We start from the raw sequence: 19,327 nt of genomic DNA on the forward strand, positions 1-19,327 counted from the left end.
TACGCCCTTCTCTTGTGTGTATGTCTGTATTACGCCCTTCTCTTGTGTGTCTGTCTGTATTACGCCCTTTTCTTGTGTGTATGTCAGTATTACGCCCTTCTCTTGTGTGTATGTCTGTATTACGCCCTTCTCATGTGTGTCTGTCTGTCTGTATTGCGCCCCCTTTTCTAGTGTGTGTCTGTGATACGCCCTTCTCTTGTGTGTATGTCTGTATTACGCTCTTCTCTTGTGTGTATGTCTGTATTACGCCCTTCTCTTGTGTGTATGTCTGTATTACGCCCTTCTCTTGTGTGTATGTCTGTATTACACCCTTCTCTTGTGTGTATGTCTGTATTACGCCCTTCTCATGTGTGTCTGTCTGTATTGCGCCCCCTTTTCTAGTGTGTATGTCTGTATTACGCCCTTCTCTTGTGTGTATGTCTGTATTACGCTCTTCTCTTGTGTGTATGTCTGTATTACGCCCTTCTCTTGTGTGTCTGTCTGTATTACGCCCTTCTCCTGCATTCTAATAAGCCCCTTTTTGTTGTGTACTTATTGTTACATAAATGTAAAATTCCTATTAAACCCTGCACTATGTAACTGTATGCTCGTCCTTGTTGGGCGTTAGTGACATGATTTACAAGAGTGACGTGACATCTGGCTCCCTTCATATCTCGCTCATGGGCGTGACGTTCGGCCTCTCTGGGAATGCGCAATGAAGTCTGGTGTTTGCTCTGTGGCTTCATTGGCGCGAGCCTCATGTCCATGGTGGTAGAAAAGAGCCATTGGTAACATCACTTTTGGAAATCATGTAATTCACGCCCACATGGGCAAACTTATAAGAGGTGGGACTAATCCGAAGACATCAACTCCCTGCCGCCGATTATCGATGGCTAGTCCAGCTGGTGATCTGGATCATTGGCTCTACTCACCCAAACGAGACATCTCTTTTGGATCCCAAACTGATCCCTATCAATTATGGGTTCACCAAGGTTGGGTGGCAACTCTTTACAGATTGTTCAGGAATGACCCATCACTACCCCCAACTAGTCACTCACTGATTCACGGAGCGTGAGCGAAGGGTTTAAGGTTAGTGTTACCTTTTTTATTTCGCAATCCCTATGAAACAAAAAGGGGCTTGTTAGAATGTAGTAAAAGGGTGCAATACCGTCATGATGGTGGTTTAGGGGGCCAGGGCAGCTAACATGTTCCCTTTAAATTACAATAATATCCAGTTGGTGTTTTACAATGTTGATTTTTCACAGTCTCTAAAATAGTTTCTTAAAAAATAAATAAATAAAACACTCCAGTGATTGAAACTAGATGAAGAGACATGGTTTGGAGTCTCTGCTGCTCCATGACCGGGTGGTGTGAATACTCGTGATCACACTAGAGAGAATTCTGGGATCAGCATAGAATCTAGTAGGGATGGAAGTTTGGATTTGTAAAACCACAGGGGTCCATCATCTGTAATACGGAACCAAAGGGGGTTAACTAATCATAGACAATCCCTTTACTGTGAATTCTGAGACCCTCCAGTCTTGCGTCTCTAGTAAACGAGTGCAGATGGTCACTGGCTCTCTGTGCGGTCTCACACAGGGGGTCTCTATGCTCTCTTAGGGCATATGGACAGGGGGAAAGTGTGGAACCTGTAAACTGAGAAGATCAGATCTTCTGCAGTGAATAGGGAATCAGTGGCGTAAATTGATGCTTGTGGTGCCCAATGCTAAATCGCCAACAGGACCCCCAAATGTTACAGGTCTATACAACTAGTGGTCTTTTCACATAGGCCAAAGGGACATTTTTTGGCCCCCATAGATTACCAGGCCTAAATGCCACTGCACCCACCATAGTGGGTAACCATAGAGCTTGCCCACTTTAAGGTTAGGGCTCTATTACAGCTTTTTAGTACAAAGCACAAATGTAATACTATAGTGTGACCACTTCAGGACTTCACTAGTTAAAATGGGAAAGTTCTGCTGCAAAATGTCCCAGTGAAGGTCGAAGCTATCCACCTGAGGTAACGGGATTTCTCCTCATGGATTATTACGGAGACATGACGGACAACATTTAATGTTACAGCCTCCTTGTGTTCTAGACCTTCACCAATACGTAAGACTGTATTGAACACACTGTAGTCCTTCATTTTCTACTTTATCCTTTCTTTAGTCCAGGCTGTCCTTTGTATGGAAGGCGACTTGCCTGCCCTGCGGGGGACATTATGCTGTAGGTCTGATAGTCACGTTCTCTTCACAAAAACACCTGATGAATATGGCACATGAGATGCCCAGGAACGTAATGTAACGGAATCAGCTGTCTTTACCTATTGGACTAAAGTTGTATAATTTTTAATGGGTTTGAGGGCGACAGAAGTTTTATGTAAATGGACTGTTGTCGATTAGAGAAGCTGTCTTCCTTTAGTGAGGACATGTATGACGCTGCATTCACACATCCATGTTACAGTCCGTGATTCACACACCGGCAACCCAAACTGGTCAGCGTTCTGGGCATAGTAGGAAAACAAAGGATTCTTTCCGGCACGACCATCCAGGTAAAAGATCTAAATTTTATTAGAGCATTTTGTCTAATAAAATTTTGACATTTTACCCGGATGGTCATGCCGGGACGAATCCTTTCTTTTCCTACTATGGCTGTGCTCACCAGCAGGATCGGCTCCTTCCGGTATTACTCCAGTGTTAGCCTAATTTGTCACTGTGGAAGCTCCCAGAACTCTCCTTCCCTCTCCTCCATCATAGACATAAGTGAGGCTGTGAGGAAACCCACGACTGCTCCAGGCATTGCGGTCTAAGCGCATGGATGTGTGAATCCGGCATTAGAGGGTGCACATTGCTATTGTAAGTGCTGCGCACCCCTAAACCAGACATGGGCACTTTACAGCCCACGGGCCACATCTGGAAATCAGAAGCAGCAGTGTGCACCTGACTTCCTTAGATGGGTAGACCTGATTCTTAGATGTGAAGGAACCATTAAGGACCTGGTGGGATTGGCACTGTCCTGACGTAGGAGGATGAGGAGCTCAGCGTGGCACCTGTAGTCCTATGCCGTTCCCATCTCTACAGATCTTTGAATCCACTTTTTTCTAGATGTTTAGGTGACGAGTGAGCTGAGGCGTAATCCATTATTGTTTTAGCATTGGATGTGCCAAATATGTCGGCTTTCTTCTTTCAACATCCTTTTATAGATAAGTTAGCCAGTTGCCAAAAAGACTTGATGAGCGTTGAAGATACGTAGTTAGCTAGGGGGAGCGGTGCATTACTTAAAGGGTATGTTCACCATTAATTACTATTGTACAGTGCGAATATAGAGATACAGTTGGCACCAAAAGGCCAGAAATGTTATAAATACATTATTTGATCCTGACTTTCACCCTATAGAATAACCCAAAGCTGTATTGCTACTGGAAAACGTCCACAAGCTTGTCAATGGACATATCCTTAAAGAGTTTTTTTTTCTTACCCATCTTGATGTAGGGGTAGAGACCCTGATTCTAGCAACAACTCACATAATGGGCTGCTTGCTGTAATTTTGATAAGATCTGCTGCAGATCTACCAGTTCTTTGAATGCTTCGCTCTGTACAACCCGTCCAGCTGATAGTCAGCTTTCAATGGTTGGGGGGAGGTTATACAGAGCTCATGAAAATGGGGACTATATGGCAGGAGATGTATTAATCCTCTATTGATCTATTGCTGATGAAACAGTGATTTTATCAAAACTACAGCATGTAGCCTAGGGTCACATCATTGTGACACAACTTTATTGACAGGTTTTATGGCTTTAGGCTAGTTTTCCCATTTATTTGTTGTGGATTTTCCACTCTTAAAATCCGTAGCGTTTTACAGTACCAGAAGAGTGGAGGATTTTTAGCTTAATCCCATCCACATGCTGCATTTTTTTGTGTAGAAATTACGGTAGCTTTTGTTTTTTTTAAAAAAAATCTGCAGCATGTGAATTTCTGTTGGGGATAAGCACCTTTTTGGTGCAGATTTTACACGTTGTGTTCAGTGGAGACCCTAAATCTGCAGGTTAAACCTCGAATGTAGAAATGTTTTGTCACGTTTTTGGTTTGTTTTCACCATATCATTTAAAAAAAAAATGCACATAAAACCCATGAATAAGTGAGGAAAATATACACAGATTTCAGAAAGGCAGTGAATTTCAGTTTGGGAGTCCATGCTGAATATTCGCACCAAATCCGTAATGTGAGAACTGAGTCTATGGGGATGAACAGTCGTTAGTACCATTATTTGGTCCTTTTGCAGTTTGCATCTTGTTGGCAGCACACTGCCAATTTACACCGGGGGATGGTTAGCTTCTAGGCTGCATAACAGATGGATGTTTTGCTCGTTTATCAGCTGGGTGCTGCCATGTTTACTCGGGGAATCTGGACTGAGCGTCAAGTCAATCTACACCCATAAGCGAACCGTAACTTAAGATCAATGGAAGACAAGTAATGCAATGCTTACAAAGTGACTTTACATGTAGAATTAACTTACGTAAAATGTTAACTAAAATAATGTCAAAAATGGACTCGTTAAGGCTTTCGTAACGTCCATAAGTAAGTTGATGCTCTTAATGTCATGTGCCTTGTACTTAACCTTTGATTGTCCCATAATGCATTGCAGGAACGTGAGGCCTAATTATCTCTTTTTGTATGGGTACATGGTATGCTATACTGTTATGAAACTTTGCTCTCTTGGTTCTGTTCTTCTGAATGTTACTCTATGTTCCTAATTACTGAGAATGTGAAAATGATGCGGCCTATTTCTATGTTGACTTCATTAAACATATATAATTACGTGCTGAACACCGCTGTTCTGTACTGCGACATTGGAAATGTACTGATAACTAGAACTGTATTTCTAGTTTACTTTTTAAACCAAAGATCTCAAACATGCGGCCCGAAGGCACCGGAGTTCCCCATGACGATCGTGGCCTGGTTCAGCGGCTGCCGATGCCAGCGCTTCAGCAGAATGTGCATCCTTGGACTCCTATTCAGTTGCAATGTATTGTGGCGCAGAAACCATCTCTCAGCACTGCAATACCGGCCGATCAGAGGCCGGCGTACCAGCACAGACAGCGTATGACATTACTGTTGTCCGCTGCCTCGGCTGTGCAGGAGGAAGAGGTCACTGTTCGCCGAAGGGCCAAGATCATGTGAGAAGGATTTTTTTCGTGTGTGTATGTGAAGAGTGGCAGCATTGGGGACATTACAACGAAAAGGTGACCAGGATGGTGACAGAGTAATCGTATTGCTGCATATACATTAAATGGGAGTATACTCGGGACTACAGAACAAGAGAAGGACTTGTGGATTCTGGTTAAAAGTAAGCTGAGCAGCAGTACTCAATGTCAAGCAGGAGCCGCAAAAGCAAACAAGATTTTAAGGTGCATAAAAAAAGAGAGAATCCAGCGATCCCAACATATTGTTACCCCTTTATAATTCACTGGTGAGGCCACATCTAGAATATGGGATCCAGTTTTGGGCTCCACATTTTGAAAAGGATATTCAGAAGTTGGAAGTCAGTTAAAAGGTGGGCAACTGGGGGCGTGGCCTAGCAGGAGATGTGAGAGGACGTGTGTCGGACCTCTCCCGACGCCTGAACGGTGCTCCGGTTACATTAGAGGTGCCGCCGAACGCCAAGTACCGGTGGAGGAGCTCCTGAGTGTCCGGGGAGCGGAGGGAGCCAGCCGCACTGTGAAGAAACAGCAGGATGATGCGCAAACGGCAGAAAGAGGTCGGGATGGCGGGCAGCACGCGCTCCCAAGATGGCGCCGACAGCGCTATGGAAGAGGCGGCAAAGGCAGACGCTGCCTATCAGAGGAGGCTTGAAGTGATCTCCAGGCTGGAGCAGTTTGCCAGGACAGAGGACTCAGGGCGGCTGATGCAGGGAGCCGGTGGAGAGGTAACAGGAGAAGCGACAGACTCAGGGGAACAGGCGGATGTGAGGTCTGGGGCACAGGCAGAGGGGATGGTGAGCGGATCCCCCATAACACCTATTACAGTACCATAGATTCAAGCAAAAACCAGGCAGCACTCCATTGTTTCTTAGTTCATCGTGCAGTGTTTAGTTACACCCACATGTCTGTCCGACGTTTCGGCTCTAAATGAGCCTTTCTCAAGCAGTGGGTAAGCTTTTACAGTGCATATACAGGGTGGAGCGCGGTAATTTGCTGATTTGGGAATGAAATAAAAAAATTATGATCATTAGAAAAATTTATTTATATTTTAATTATACTGAACAGTAATGGAATTTTTAAATTACATGGTTTTAAATAGTGTATCTGGCAAATAGTTACATAGTTATTAAGGTTGAAGGAAGACTGTAAGTCCATCTAGTTCAACCCATAGCCTAACCTAACATGCCCTAACATGTTGATCCAGAGGAAGGCAAAAAAAACCCATGTGGCAAAGAGTAACTCCACCATGGGGAAAAAAATTCCTTCCCGACTCCACATACGGCAATCAGACTAGTTCCCTGGATCAACGCCTTATCAAGGAATCTAGTGTATATACCCTGTAACATTATACTTTTCCAGAAAGGTATCCAGTCCCCTCTTAAATTTAATTAATGAATCACTCATTACAACATCATACGGCAGAGAGTTCCATAGTCTCACTGCTCTTACAGTAAAGAATCCGCGTCTGTTATTATGCTTAAACCTTCTTTCCTCCAGACGTAGAGGATGCCCCCTTGTCCCTGTCTCAGGTCTATGATTAAAAAGATCATCAGAAAGGTCTTTGTACTGTCCCCTCATATATTTATACATTAACATAAGATCACCCCTTAGCCTTGACTTTTCCAAACTAAATAGCCCCAAGTGTAATAACCTATCTTGGTATTGCAGACCCCTCAGTCCTCTAATAACCTTGGTCGCTCTTCTCTGCACCCGCTCCAGTTCAGCTATGTCTTTCTTATACACCGGAGACCAGAACTGTGCACAGTATTCTAAGTGTGGTCGAACTAGTGACTTGTATAGAGGTAAAATTATGTTCTCCTCATGAGCATCTATGCCTCTTTTAATACATCCCATTATTTTATTTGCCTTTGTAGCAGCTGCCTGACACTGGCCACTGAATATGAGTTTGTCATCCACCCATACACCCAGGTCTTTTTCATTGACGGTTTTGCCCAGAGTTTTAGAATTAAGCACATAGTTATACATCTTATTACTTCTACCCAAGTGCATGACCTTACATTTATCCCCATTAAAGCTCATTTGCCATTTATCAGCCCAAGCTTCTAGTTTACATAAATCATCCTGTAATATAAAATTGTCCTCCCCTGTATTGATTACCCTGCAGAGTTTAGTGTCATCTGCAAATATTGAAATTCTACTCTGAATGCCCCCTACAAGGTCATTAATAAATATGTTAAAAAGAAGAGGGACCAATACTGACCCCTGTGGTACCCCACTGCTAACCGTGACCCAGTCCGAGTGTGCTCCATTAATAACCACCCTTTGTTTCCTATCCCTGAGCCAGCTCTCAACCCACTTACACATATTTTCCCCTATCCCCATTACTCTCATTTTATGTAACAACCTTTTATGTGGCACCGTATCAAAAGCTTTGGAAAAGTCCATATATACTACGTCCACTGGGTTCCCTTGGTCCAGTCCGGAACTTACCTCTTCATAGAAGCTGATCAAATTAGTCTGACATGAACGGTCCCTAGTAAACCCATGCTGATACTGGGTCATGAGGTTATTTCTCTTCAGATACTCCAGCATAGCATCCCTTAGAATGCCCTCCAGGATTTTACCCACAGTAGAGGTTAAGCTTACTGGCCTATAATTACCGAGTTCAGTTTTTGCCCCTTTTTTGAATATTGGCACCACATTTGCTATACGCCAGTCCTGTGGTACAGACCCTGTTGTTATGGACTCTTTAAAGATTAAAAATAATGGTCTATCAATGACTGTACTTAGTTCCTGCAGTACTCGGGGGTGTATCCCATCCGGGCCCGGAGATTTGTCAATTTTAGTTATTTTTAGACGCCGCTGTACTTCCTGCTGGGTTAAGCAGGTGACATTTAATGGGTAATTATTATCACTAGTCATATTGGCTGCCATGGGATTTTCTTTTGTAAATACTGATGAAAAAAAGTCATTTAGCATATTGGCTTTTTCCTCATCCTCATCCACCATTTCACCCAGACTATTTTTAAGGGGGCCAACACTGTCATTTTTTAGTTTCTTACTATTTATATAGTTAAAGAATATTTTGGGATTATTTTTACTCTCTCTGGCAATGAGTCTCTCTGTCTCAATCTTTGCTGCCTTGATTTGCTTTTTACAGAATTTATTTAATTTTCTGTATTTATTTAATGCCTCTTCACTACCTACTTCCTTTAATTCTCTAAATGCTTTCTTTTTGTCCCTTATTGCGCCCCTTACAGCTCTATTTAGCCATATTGGTTTCCTCCTATTTCTAGTATGTTTATTCCCATACGGTATATACTGTGCACAGGTCCTATCCAGGATGCTAATAAATGTCTCCCATTTTCTTTGTGTATTTTTGTGTCTCAGGATATCGTCCCAGTTAATTGCACCAACATCCTCTCTCATACGTTGGAAATTTGCCCTCCTGAAGTTTAGTGTCCTTGTCACCCCCCTACTACCCATCTTATTAAAGGTTACATGAAAACTTATTATTTTGTGATCACTATTCCCCAAGTGACCCCCAACCCTTATATTTGATATGCGGTCTGGCCTGTTGGTTAATATTAGGTCTAGCAGTGCCCCCCTCCTTGTTGGGTCCTGAACCAGTTGTGAAAGGTAATTGTCTCTCATAGTTGTCAAAAACCGATTACCTTTGCTGGAACTGCAGGTTTCTGTTCCCCAATCTATTTCAGGGTAGTTGAAGTCCCCCATAATAATGACTTCTCCTTGAGTCGCAGCTTCATCTATTTGCTTTACAAGGATATTCTCCATTGCTTCCATTAGTTTTGGAGATTTATAACAAACCCCTATCAGTAATTTATTATTTTTTCCCCCTCCCCTTATCTCCACCCACAGGGACTCTACATTTTCATTAAATTCACCTATATTATCACGCAGGATGGGTTTTAAGGAAGATTTTACATATAGACACACCCCTCCCCCTCGCTTATCTGTACGGTCATTTCTGAACAGGCTATAGCCCTGCAAGTTAACAGCCCAGTCATGGCTCTCATCCAGCCACGTCTCAGATATCCCCACCATATCATAATTATGCTCCAACAACATTAGTTCTAATTCGTCCATTTTGTTGGCGAGGCTTCTGGCATTAGTATACATGCACTTTATGTTACTCTCTGTACCTCTATTCTTTCTTAAATTACTAACTGTTCTAACCCCACCCCCCATGCCACCGCCACCCCCAACTTCCTTATTTGTGCCCAGGTCTCTATCTGCACTATCTTCCCCTCCTATAAAATGAATACCCTCCCCCCCAATCCCTAGTTTAAACACTCCTCCAACCTTCTAACCATTTTCTCCCCCAGCACAGCTGCACCTTCCCCATTGAGGTGCAGCCCGTCCCTAGCGTAGAGCCTGTAGCCAACTGAGAAGTCGGCCCAGTTCTGCAGGAACCCAAACCCCTCCTTCCTACACCAATTCTTGAGCCACTTATTAACCACCCTAATCTCCCGTTGCCTCTCTGGCGTGGCACGTGGTACAGGCAGTATTTCGGAAAATACCACGTTGGAGGTCCTTGCTTTCAGCTTGCAGCCTAATTCCCTGAAATCATCTTTAAGGACCTTCCACCTACCTCTAACTTTGTCATTTGTGCCAATGTGCACCATGACCGCTGGGTCCTCACCAGCCCCTCCCAGTAATCTGTCCACCCGATCAGCGATGTGTCGGACTCGAGCGCCAGGTAGGCAGCACACCGTCCGACGATCCCTGTCTTTGTGACAGATTGCCCTATCTGTTCCCCTAATAATTGAGTCCCCCACTACCAGCACCTGTCTGGCCTGCCCTGCTCTCCTTTTTCCATCCTTACTGGAGCAGTCACTCCTCTGGCTTTCAGAGGACATGCCTGGCTGCAGCAATGCTACCCCTGTACTGGCACCCCCCTCATCTGCCAACTTAGCAAACTTATTGGGGTGTGCCAGATCAGGACTAGCCTCCCTGGCACTCTTCCCTCTGCCCCGCCTTCTATCTGTCACCCAGCTAACTGCCACACTGTCCTGCAGCTCCATCCTACCATCCCCCTCCTCATCTATCCCATTGAGCGTCTGCTCTGTGAGCAGAAGACTCCTCTCCATATTGTCTATGGATCTCAGTGTTGCCAGCTGCACATTTAGATCCAGTATCTGGGCTTCCAAATGCACAATGTGCTCACATCTCGCACAGCAGTATGCACCCTCGACCGGCTGGTCAAGGACTGCATACATGTGGCAAGATGTACACTGGATGTCGACCTTCGCTATCCACACACTGCTGCATACATTTTCTGAAGTTTTCATGAACTCTTAACAAGCATGTCCACTGGTATTCTGCCAATTTCAGCTTCAATATTGTTCCTTAGGTCTTCCAAGGTGTTGGGATGGTTGATATACACCTTAGACTTCAGGTAACCCCAAAGGAAAAAATCGCATGGGGCTAAATCTGGTGAGCGTGCTGGCCAGTTCACATCTCCCCTCAAAGAGATAAGCCGTCCAGGAAACATTTGCCTCAAACAATTCATGGTAACCCTCGCTGTGTGTGCAGTGGCACCATCCTGTTGGAACCATGTATCCTCTAGTTCCATTGCCTCAAGAGCCGGCTGAAAATAATCCTGTATCATAGACAAGTACCGTTCGGAGTTCACAGTTATGGCACGACCGTTATCCTGAAAAAAGTAAAGACCAATGATGCCTACTCGTGATATGGCGCACCACACAGTGACGCGGTCCGAATGCAGAGGTCTCTCGTGAACTTCTCTGGGGTTTGTTTCACTCCAGTAATGCATATTTTGTTTGTTTACACACCCACTGAGGTGAAAATGTGCCTCATCAGAAAAAAACACAATTGCGTCACGGGGTATCGTTGCTAACATGTCTTCACAAGAGGTCCGCCGTGTCAAATAGTCCCGTGCTGACAATTGTTGGACCACGCACATTTTATACGGGTAAAAATTCAGTTCATCATGAAGAATCCGGTGGAGAGAACGTCTTGAAATGCCAAGAGCAAATGATTGCTTCCGAGCAGAGCGTTTCGGAGATTGCAGTACTGCTGCTCTAACTCTCTCGATGTTTTGTGGTGTTGTAATCCTTCTCTCAGGTCCCCTTCGTACACATGACACATTCCCTGCTGTTCTGAATGCATTCACCCAATTTACAATTGATTGCCGTCCAGGAACACGTCCGCGTGGAGGAACAGCGAATTGTAAACGAAAAGCACGCTGCACTGCAATGATCGAGTGGGCATTTGAAAAATACGCTTCAACACAAAATGACCTCTCCTCACGTGTCCACTGCATGATGGCAACTGAAAGGCGGAGGAATACAAATCTCCCATCAGCCACTGTAAGCCACACCCACTCTCCCCTCTCTTCGACCGACAGTGCCGCCACAGCATGCAGTGCAAAAAAGCAAATTACCGCGCTCCACCCTGTATATAGGTTTAAAACCATAACAAACCTTATTGCCATTGGTGGTTAATACAGTCCATGTGTAGCGATATATATATTAATTGTGCTCATTTGTATAATAAAGTGCTTTAGTGCATTATAAAGTGCCTCATTGTGTATCTATCTATACATATATTAAAATCTTTAACAGATTATCTTATTGCGTGTGTCTTACCCCCGGAGCTGTTTGATAGTAATGGAGGACATTCTCATGTATCTCAGCGTTCACTGAGGTCTATTGCGCATGTCCGCAACATCAGAACACTGTGTTGGACCAAGGACCAATCAATCACATCTGCGCATGCGCAGAGACACAGTGTTACGCCATCTTTGTAGTGGCATTCTACATCGGCCATGTTATGTGAGGTAAATCCTCATTAGAGTGGGACGGCACTTGCGCACACAGCGCTACATGTCCTCTTACAGAGTCCCTTGATTAACCATATAACTGCACAATATTTGGTTATGGCATTATTATGTTGCATATTTTATTCATTTGACAGCTCCTCGTGTGGTTAACCACAATGTTATATCTCATATATTATCTAAGTGTATGGGCATTTATAGTGCATAATTCCACCCTGACATTCCGGGCTAAGCTTACTACAAGCCAAAGTCCGGAAGTCATACAGCTTACTAGCTGGTATCAGCTCAACCCTCTCAGGTCGAGCCGCTCACAGCCCATGCTGTACAGAGCGGTAGCACCCTTATCCCGATATGTAATCACTATTAAGGCTTAATTAATGAGGAGACAATGTAACATTTTCACTGCTTTTATTGATCAAAACCACGGTCCAACACAGTGGCGTACTACGAAATATAAATAATTGAACATTTGAAATTTTTTGGAATTTTTTGTCCTCCATGTTAGCAAACTCCACTCCGGCGGTATTCCACTCTTGATAGAGCACCAGTCACATTCTACGCAAAAAATACAAAATACAAATAAAATTAGGAAAAAATGACATTGTTGTTACAGCACAGCATTTCCTAAATTAAAAACAAGTAATCACATTACTGTATCTTGGCGACCAATAATATTATACAACAGACTATCAAATAACTGTATGCATCTTAAAGTCAGCGTTCAAACCATTTCCAGGCTGTTTCCCTTGCCTAAATTGTGTAAATTGCACATATATGGTCAAGGGACCTACATTTACACACCCAAAGACAGGGAAGGTATATGAGATTAAACAATTCCTCACATGTAGCTCAGAGTACGTTATTTATATACTTATGTGCCCTTGCAAGCTATGGTATGTTGGGGAGACAACTTGTGAATTCAAGACAAGAATGAACCAACATAGGTATAGCATAAGAAAAAATAGGACTGATCTCCCTGTCCCCAAGCATTTTGTAGACTGCAAACATACTGAGAAGGATTTAAAATGTAAAATTATTGATGCTGTCCCAATACAGAGAAGGGGAGGTGATAGGGAATTGATACTCAAAAAAAGAGAACTCAGGTGGATATATGAATTAAATACACTAAAGGCCCCGTCTCACATAGCGAGATCGCTAGCGAGATCGCTGCTGAGTCACAAGTTTTGTGACGCAACAGCGACCTCCATAGCGATCTCGCTATGTGTGACACGTACCAGCGATCAGGCCCCTGCTGCGAGATCGCTGGTCGTGTCGGAATGGCCTGGACCTTTTTTTGGTCGTTGAGGCCCCGCTGACATCGCTGAATCGGTGTGTGTGACACCGATTCAGCGATGTCTTCACTGGTAACCAGGGTAAACATCGGGTTACTAAGCGCAGGGCCGCGCTTAGTAACCCGATGTTTACCCTGGTTACCAGCGTAAATGTAAAAAAAAACAAACAGTACATACTCGCCTTTCGGTGTCCAGGTCCCTTGCCGTCTGCTTCCTGCTCTCACTGACTGCCGCCGTACAGTGAGAAGTGAGAGCACAGCAGTGACGTCACCGCTGCGCTCTGCTCTCACTGTACGGCCGGATCTCAGTCAGAGCAGGAAGCAGACGGCAAGGGACCTGGACACCGAAAGGCGAGTATGTACTGTTTGTTTTTTTTTACATTTACGCTGGTAACCAGGGTAAACATCGGGTTACTAAGCGCGGCCCTGCGCTTAGTAACCCGATGTTTACCCTGGTTACCCGGGTGCTGCAGGGGGACTTCGGCATCGTTGAAGACAGTTTCAACGATGCCGAAGTCGTTCCCCTGATCGTTGGTCGCTGGAGAGAGCTGTCTGTGTGACAGCTCCCCAGCGACCACACAGCGACTTACCAACGATCACGGCCAGATCGTATCGCTGGTCGTGATCGTTGGTAAATCGCTTAGTGAGACGGGGCCTTAAGACCTGATGGTTTGAACGCTGACTTTAAGATGCATACAGTTATTTGATAGTCTGTTGTATAATATTATTGGTCACCAAGATACAGTAATGTGATTACTTGTTTTTAATTTAGGAAATGCTGTGCTGTAACAACAATGTCATTTTTTCCTAATTTTATTTGTATTTTGTATTTTTTGCGTAGAATGTGACTGGTGCTCTATCAAGAGTGGAATACCGCCGGAGTGGAGTTTGCTAACATGGAGGACAAAAAATTCCAAAAAATTTCAAATGTTCAATTATTTATATTTCGTAGTACGCCACTGTGTTGGACCGTGGGTTTGATCAATAAAAGCAGTGAAAATGTTACATTGTCTCCTCATTAATTAAGCCTTAATAGTGATTACATATCGGGATAAGGGTGCTACCGCTCTGTACAGCATGGGCTGTGAGCGGCTCGACCTGAGAGGGTTGAGCTGATACCAGCTAGTAAGCTGTATGACTTCCGGACTTTGGCTTGTAGTAAGCTTAGCCCGGAATGTCAGGGTGGAATTATGCACTATAAATGCCCATACACTTAGATAATATATGAGATATAACATTGTGGTTAACCACACAAGGAGCTGTCAAATGAATAAAATATGCAACATAATAATGCCATAACCAAATATTGTGCAGTTATATGGTTAATCAAGGGACTCTGTAAGAGGACATGTAGCGCTGTGTGCGCAAGTGCCGTCCCACTCTAATGAGGATTTACCTCACATAACATGGCCGATGTAGAATGCCACTACAAAGATGGCGTAACACTGTGTCTCTGCGCATGCGCGGATGTGATTGATTGGTCCTTGGTCCAACACAGTGTTCTGATGTTGCGGACATGCGCAATAGACCTCAGTGAACGCTGAGATACATGAGAATGTCCTCCATTACTATCAAACAGCTCCGGGGGTAAGACACACGCAATAAGATAATCTGTTAAAGATTTTAATATATGTATAGATAGATACACAATGAGGCACTTTATAATGCACTAAAGCACTTTATTATACAAATGAGCACAATTAATATATATATCGCTACACATGGACTGTATTAACCACCAATGGCAATAAGGTTTGTTATGGTTTTAAACCTATATATATGCACTGTAAAAGCTTACCCACTGCTTGAGAAAGGCTCATTTAGAGCCGAAACGTTGGACAGACATGTGGGTGTAATTAAACACTGCACGATGAACTAAGAAACAATGGAGTGCTGCCTGGTTTTTGCTTGAATCTATGGACTTTGGATAGCTGGTGGACAGGCTTCCTGAGGGCTTTGCACCCAGAAGATAAGTTTAAAAGTGTTGTGCTGTTCCCTTTTTTGTACGACTATTACAGTACCAGTTATGAGGACTGCTCCTCTGAATGTGGTAGCTGAGCTGACCCAGGAATATGCTGCACAAATGGGGACTGTGTGTGCTGATGGGGCTGGGGAGCCGACCCTGAAGGATATATTTTCTGCAGTACTATTCTGTAAGACTGCATTGACAACCCTAACTGTTCGGGTGGATGACCTGAAGGGGGAGGTTGCCTCTTTTCGCTCAGCTATGCATAAGATGGAGGGGAGAGTTGAACTGCTGGAGGAACGTGTGGGAGGTGCGGAAGATCAGATTGCTGAACTGGCAAAGAGAGAGAAAAAATATGTCCAACGCATTGCGGAGTTGGAGCTTAAAACTGATGATTTGGAGAATCGGTCGCGCAGGAACAACTTAAGAATTATTGGTGTGCCTGAAAAGGCAGAAGGAAATAACCCCACTGACTTTATCGAGACATGGCTGAAAACTAAGGTTGGAGTCTCACTAAATTATTTGCGGTCGAAAGAGCTCACCGGGTGCCGACCAGACCTCTACCTCCTGGCTCCGCCCCACGGACCTTTCTAGCCAAAATCCTAAATTACAGAGACCGGGATATTCTGCTAAGGAGGGCCAGGAATATGGAGGAATTGACTATTGACGGCAACCGAATATCTATATATTCTGATTATTCTACAGTTGTACAGAAGCTCAGGATGAAGTTCGGAGAGGCTAAAAGACGCCTACGTGAACTGGGACTGGCTTATTCTATGTTATATCCGGCTAAATTACGTGTGGTGGCCATGGAAAAGGTCCACTTTTTTCAAAATCCTGAGGAGGTGTCACATTGGCTGGATTTGAATGCAAAACGTATTGGAGCAGAAAAGACCCGCTGAGGAGGATCAGACGTGGACTTCTGGCTATTGTGATAGTTTTGGGGGGGGGGAGGAAAATTGAGTTGTTGGTTAATTCTGATATATTACTAGAGGAATCTGATATGTGGTTCCTGTGTGTTAAAGTTGTGTTCGGCGGCGCAACTGTTTCTATATTCTGTTTCTAAAGGGCGGGGGAGGAACGACTAAAGGAGAGTGTTAAACCTATTGGTGGTTGGTGTCGGCTTTTGAGCCACTGCTGGGATTGCGACAGCGCGTTCCCCTTTCTCATACAGAGAGGGAGTAGGAGACTATAAGTTGATTGTTATAACGTTCTGGGGGAGGAAGTTATTGAGGGAAGGGAAGGGTAAGGGTAGGGTTTATTTTGTATTAATGAGGGTTTGGGGGGGAGTTTTGGGTAGGTGGGCCCAGTCTAGAGGGGTAAGGGAGAATTATGCAAAATGATGGGAGATAGAGTAAAAATTTTGAGCTGGAACATTAGGGGTCTATCGAGTGATACAAGACGTAAGGCTATTTTGCAATATATTTTGAAACAGAGACCTTCGCTGGTGTGCCTTCAAGAAACTCATATAGTTAAAGAAAAAACGGGTATATTGAATAAAAGATGGGTGGGGAAGGCATACCATGCGACATTCTCGGCCTATGCTAGGGGAGTGTCAATCCTTGTGCATACAAGCGTACCATTCGAGGAGGTAGAGGTGGTTATAGATAGTGATGGACAGTATGTATTCCTGGTGTGTAAAATATTCGCTAGACTGGTGTGTGTCGTGTCGGTGTATATTCCTCCACCGTACTCCACCGGAAAAAACTACGGGAAATCCTAAATATATCTGGCAGGTGGGGAGGAGTTCCATTGCTCATAATAGGGGATGTTAACAATATTATTGATGATCACTGGGATAGGGGGCAGCATGCTATGTTGAGGAAGGAGGGGAATTTAACAGCGTTCGGCAGCTATTTGAAAGAAGTGGCATGGAAAGACTTATGGAGAGTTCGTAATACTGATACATACTGTTTCTCCTGTTATTCAGCGACATATGGCTCTCTATCCCGTATTGATATGGCCCTGGGTAATGAAGGAATGGATAGGTTGGTACAGGAGGTGGACTATATGCCTAGAGTAGTGTCGGATTACAGTCCATTGGTAGTAACATTGCAAATTGAAGGCCTTGGGGAGATGGCTAAATTGGGGTGGAAGATTAATCCCTTCTGGTTACAAATTCTTGACATGGGAAAGATCGGGGAAGAGATAAAGGAATTCTTTAAATTTAATGATGGTAGTGCAGCGAAACATGTGGTTTGGGACACCATGAAGGCTTATTTGAGGGGAATATTATCTAAAGAGATTTCTAGGCATAAAACACAAACAAGGGAATCTGACAAAGTGATATTGGAGGAATTGAGGGCAGCGGAGGCTGCATTGAGTAATTTGCGTTCACAGGACACCATAAACCGTATGAAGACGGCTCAGGAGGAGGTAAACAAATTACACTTACGCAAGGCAGAGAGGGCGAGAGTTTTCCAAAAAGAGGCCTTTTATGCGGAAGGAGAGAAGGTGGGTCACCTGCTATCAGTGGTGGCGTCTGCACAAAGGGACTCGACACACGTACATGCCTTAGAATTAGAGAGTGGTAGTATTGTAATGCAGGGGGGCCAAATCTTGGAAGGTTTTAAGGGATTTTATAGCAGATTGTATACATCACAAACGGAGCAGAGAGAAGGAGAAATTGACAGATTTCTAGAAGAGGCAAATTTACCTAGACTAGAAGCTGAGGATAGAGATTGGTTAGATAGGCCGCTTACGGTGGAAGAGCTGGAGGGTGCCTTGGGGTCCATGGCGGGGGGGGAAGGCTCCGGGGGCTGACGGCATCCCTGTTGAGATCTATGGGGTCTTTACTGAGGAGTTGCTGGCCAGATTGTTGGGGGTATTTGAGGAGTCACTGGAGAGGGGAATATTACCTGCTTCCATGAGGGAGGCCATTATTGTGGTCATTCCTAAACCGGAAAAAAACCCACGGCTGCCGGAGTCATATAGACCGATATCACTCCTAACAACAGATGTTAAGATTTTGGCTAAAGCCTTGGCGAACAGACTGACTCGGGTTATAGTAAAGGTGGTTCATTCGGACCAATCGGCCTTTATGCCTAATAAATCTACTGCCATTAACTTGAGAAGGCTATTTCTCAATATGCAGATCCCGGCGGAGAATGCTGGTAGGAGGGTAGTGGTTTCCCTCGATGCACATAAGGCCTTCGATAGTATAGAATGGCAATACTTGTGGTCGGTGCTGATTCACTGTGGGTTTGGGCCAGTTTTTATATCATGGGTAAGACTTCTATACTCCTCTCCAGTGGCTAAAATCAGGGTGAATAATGCACTGTCAGAAAGCTTTCAACTGTTTCGAGGTACGCGGCAGGGGTGCCCGTTGTCTCCGTTGCTGTTTGCTCTGGCGGTGGAGCCTCTGGCAGCGGCTATTAGAAGGTCACAGACAGTAAAGGGGTTTGTGTATGGGAAAAGGGAGGAAAAAATAGCTCTGTATGCCGACGACATTTTGCTTTTTCTTGAGGGTCCTGTGGAGCCTTTAAGAAATGTAATTTCTTTAATTGAAGGATTCGGGCAAATTTCAGGATTGGTTATCAACTGGGATAAATCAAGTGTTTTGCAGGTGGATAGAGAAGTGAATTGTACGAGAAAGGTGGAAGAAAGAACAAAATTAAGGGTGGTTTCGCAATTTAAATATCTAGGGATCCAGGTGTCTCTCCCCTTAACAAGATTTGAGGAGCTTAATCTTGAACCATTAATAGCCAAATTACGAGCCAAAATCTCAGCTTGGAATAAGTTGCATTTGTCGGTGGTGGGTAGAGTAAATCTCCTTAAGATGGTTGTGATGCCACAGGTTTTGTATATTTTACATAATTCTCCGGTATGGATCCCACTGACCAGATTCCGTAGACTAAGAACATTATTTGGAGAGCTGGTGTGGGGCGGGAAGAGTCCGAGAATTAGGCAGGAGATATTGCAGAGACCTAAAGATGAAGGGGGACTTGCCCTGCCTAATCCCTGGTTGTATTTTTTGTCTGCGCAGAGCCAACATCTTAGGGGATGGGGGAAAGGGCTTGAGAAAGGTCAGAGTCATAGCAGTCTGGAATACATTATTGGCGTGTGGCCCTTGTCCCAGGGTCTAGAAGCAGGACTATTTAGGAAAGT

At 44.2% G+C, this 19,327-nt stretch overlaps 1 long non-coding RNA gene across 1 annotated transcript; it reads left to right on the forward strand.

Moving 5' to 3' along the window:
* The first annotated feature begins 190 nt into the window (after window positions 1-190).
* LOC143817157 (uncharacterized) lies at window positions 191-4,805 on the forward strand. Its single transcript, XR_013224078.1, has 2 exons — window positions 191-900; window positions 3,236-4,805. It is a non-coding gene; the product is annotated as an uncharacterized LOC143817157 (long non-coding RNA).
* Window positions 4,806-19,327: the final 14,522 nt, after the last annotated feature.

This window comes from Ranitomeya variabilis, chromosome 3, assembly GCF_051348905.1.
Source record: "Ranitomeya variabilis isolate aRanVar5 chromosome 3, aRanVar5.hap1, whole genome shotgun sequence".
NCBI classification, from domain to species: Eukaryota; Metazoa; Chordata; class Amphibia; order Anura; family Dendrobatidae; genus Ranitomeya; species Ranitomeya variabilis.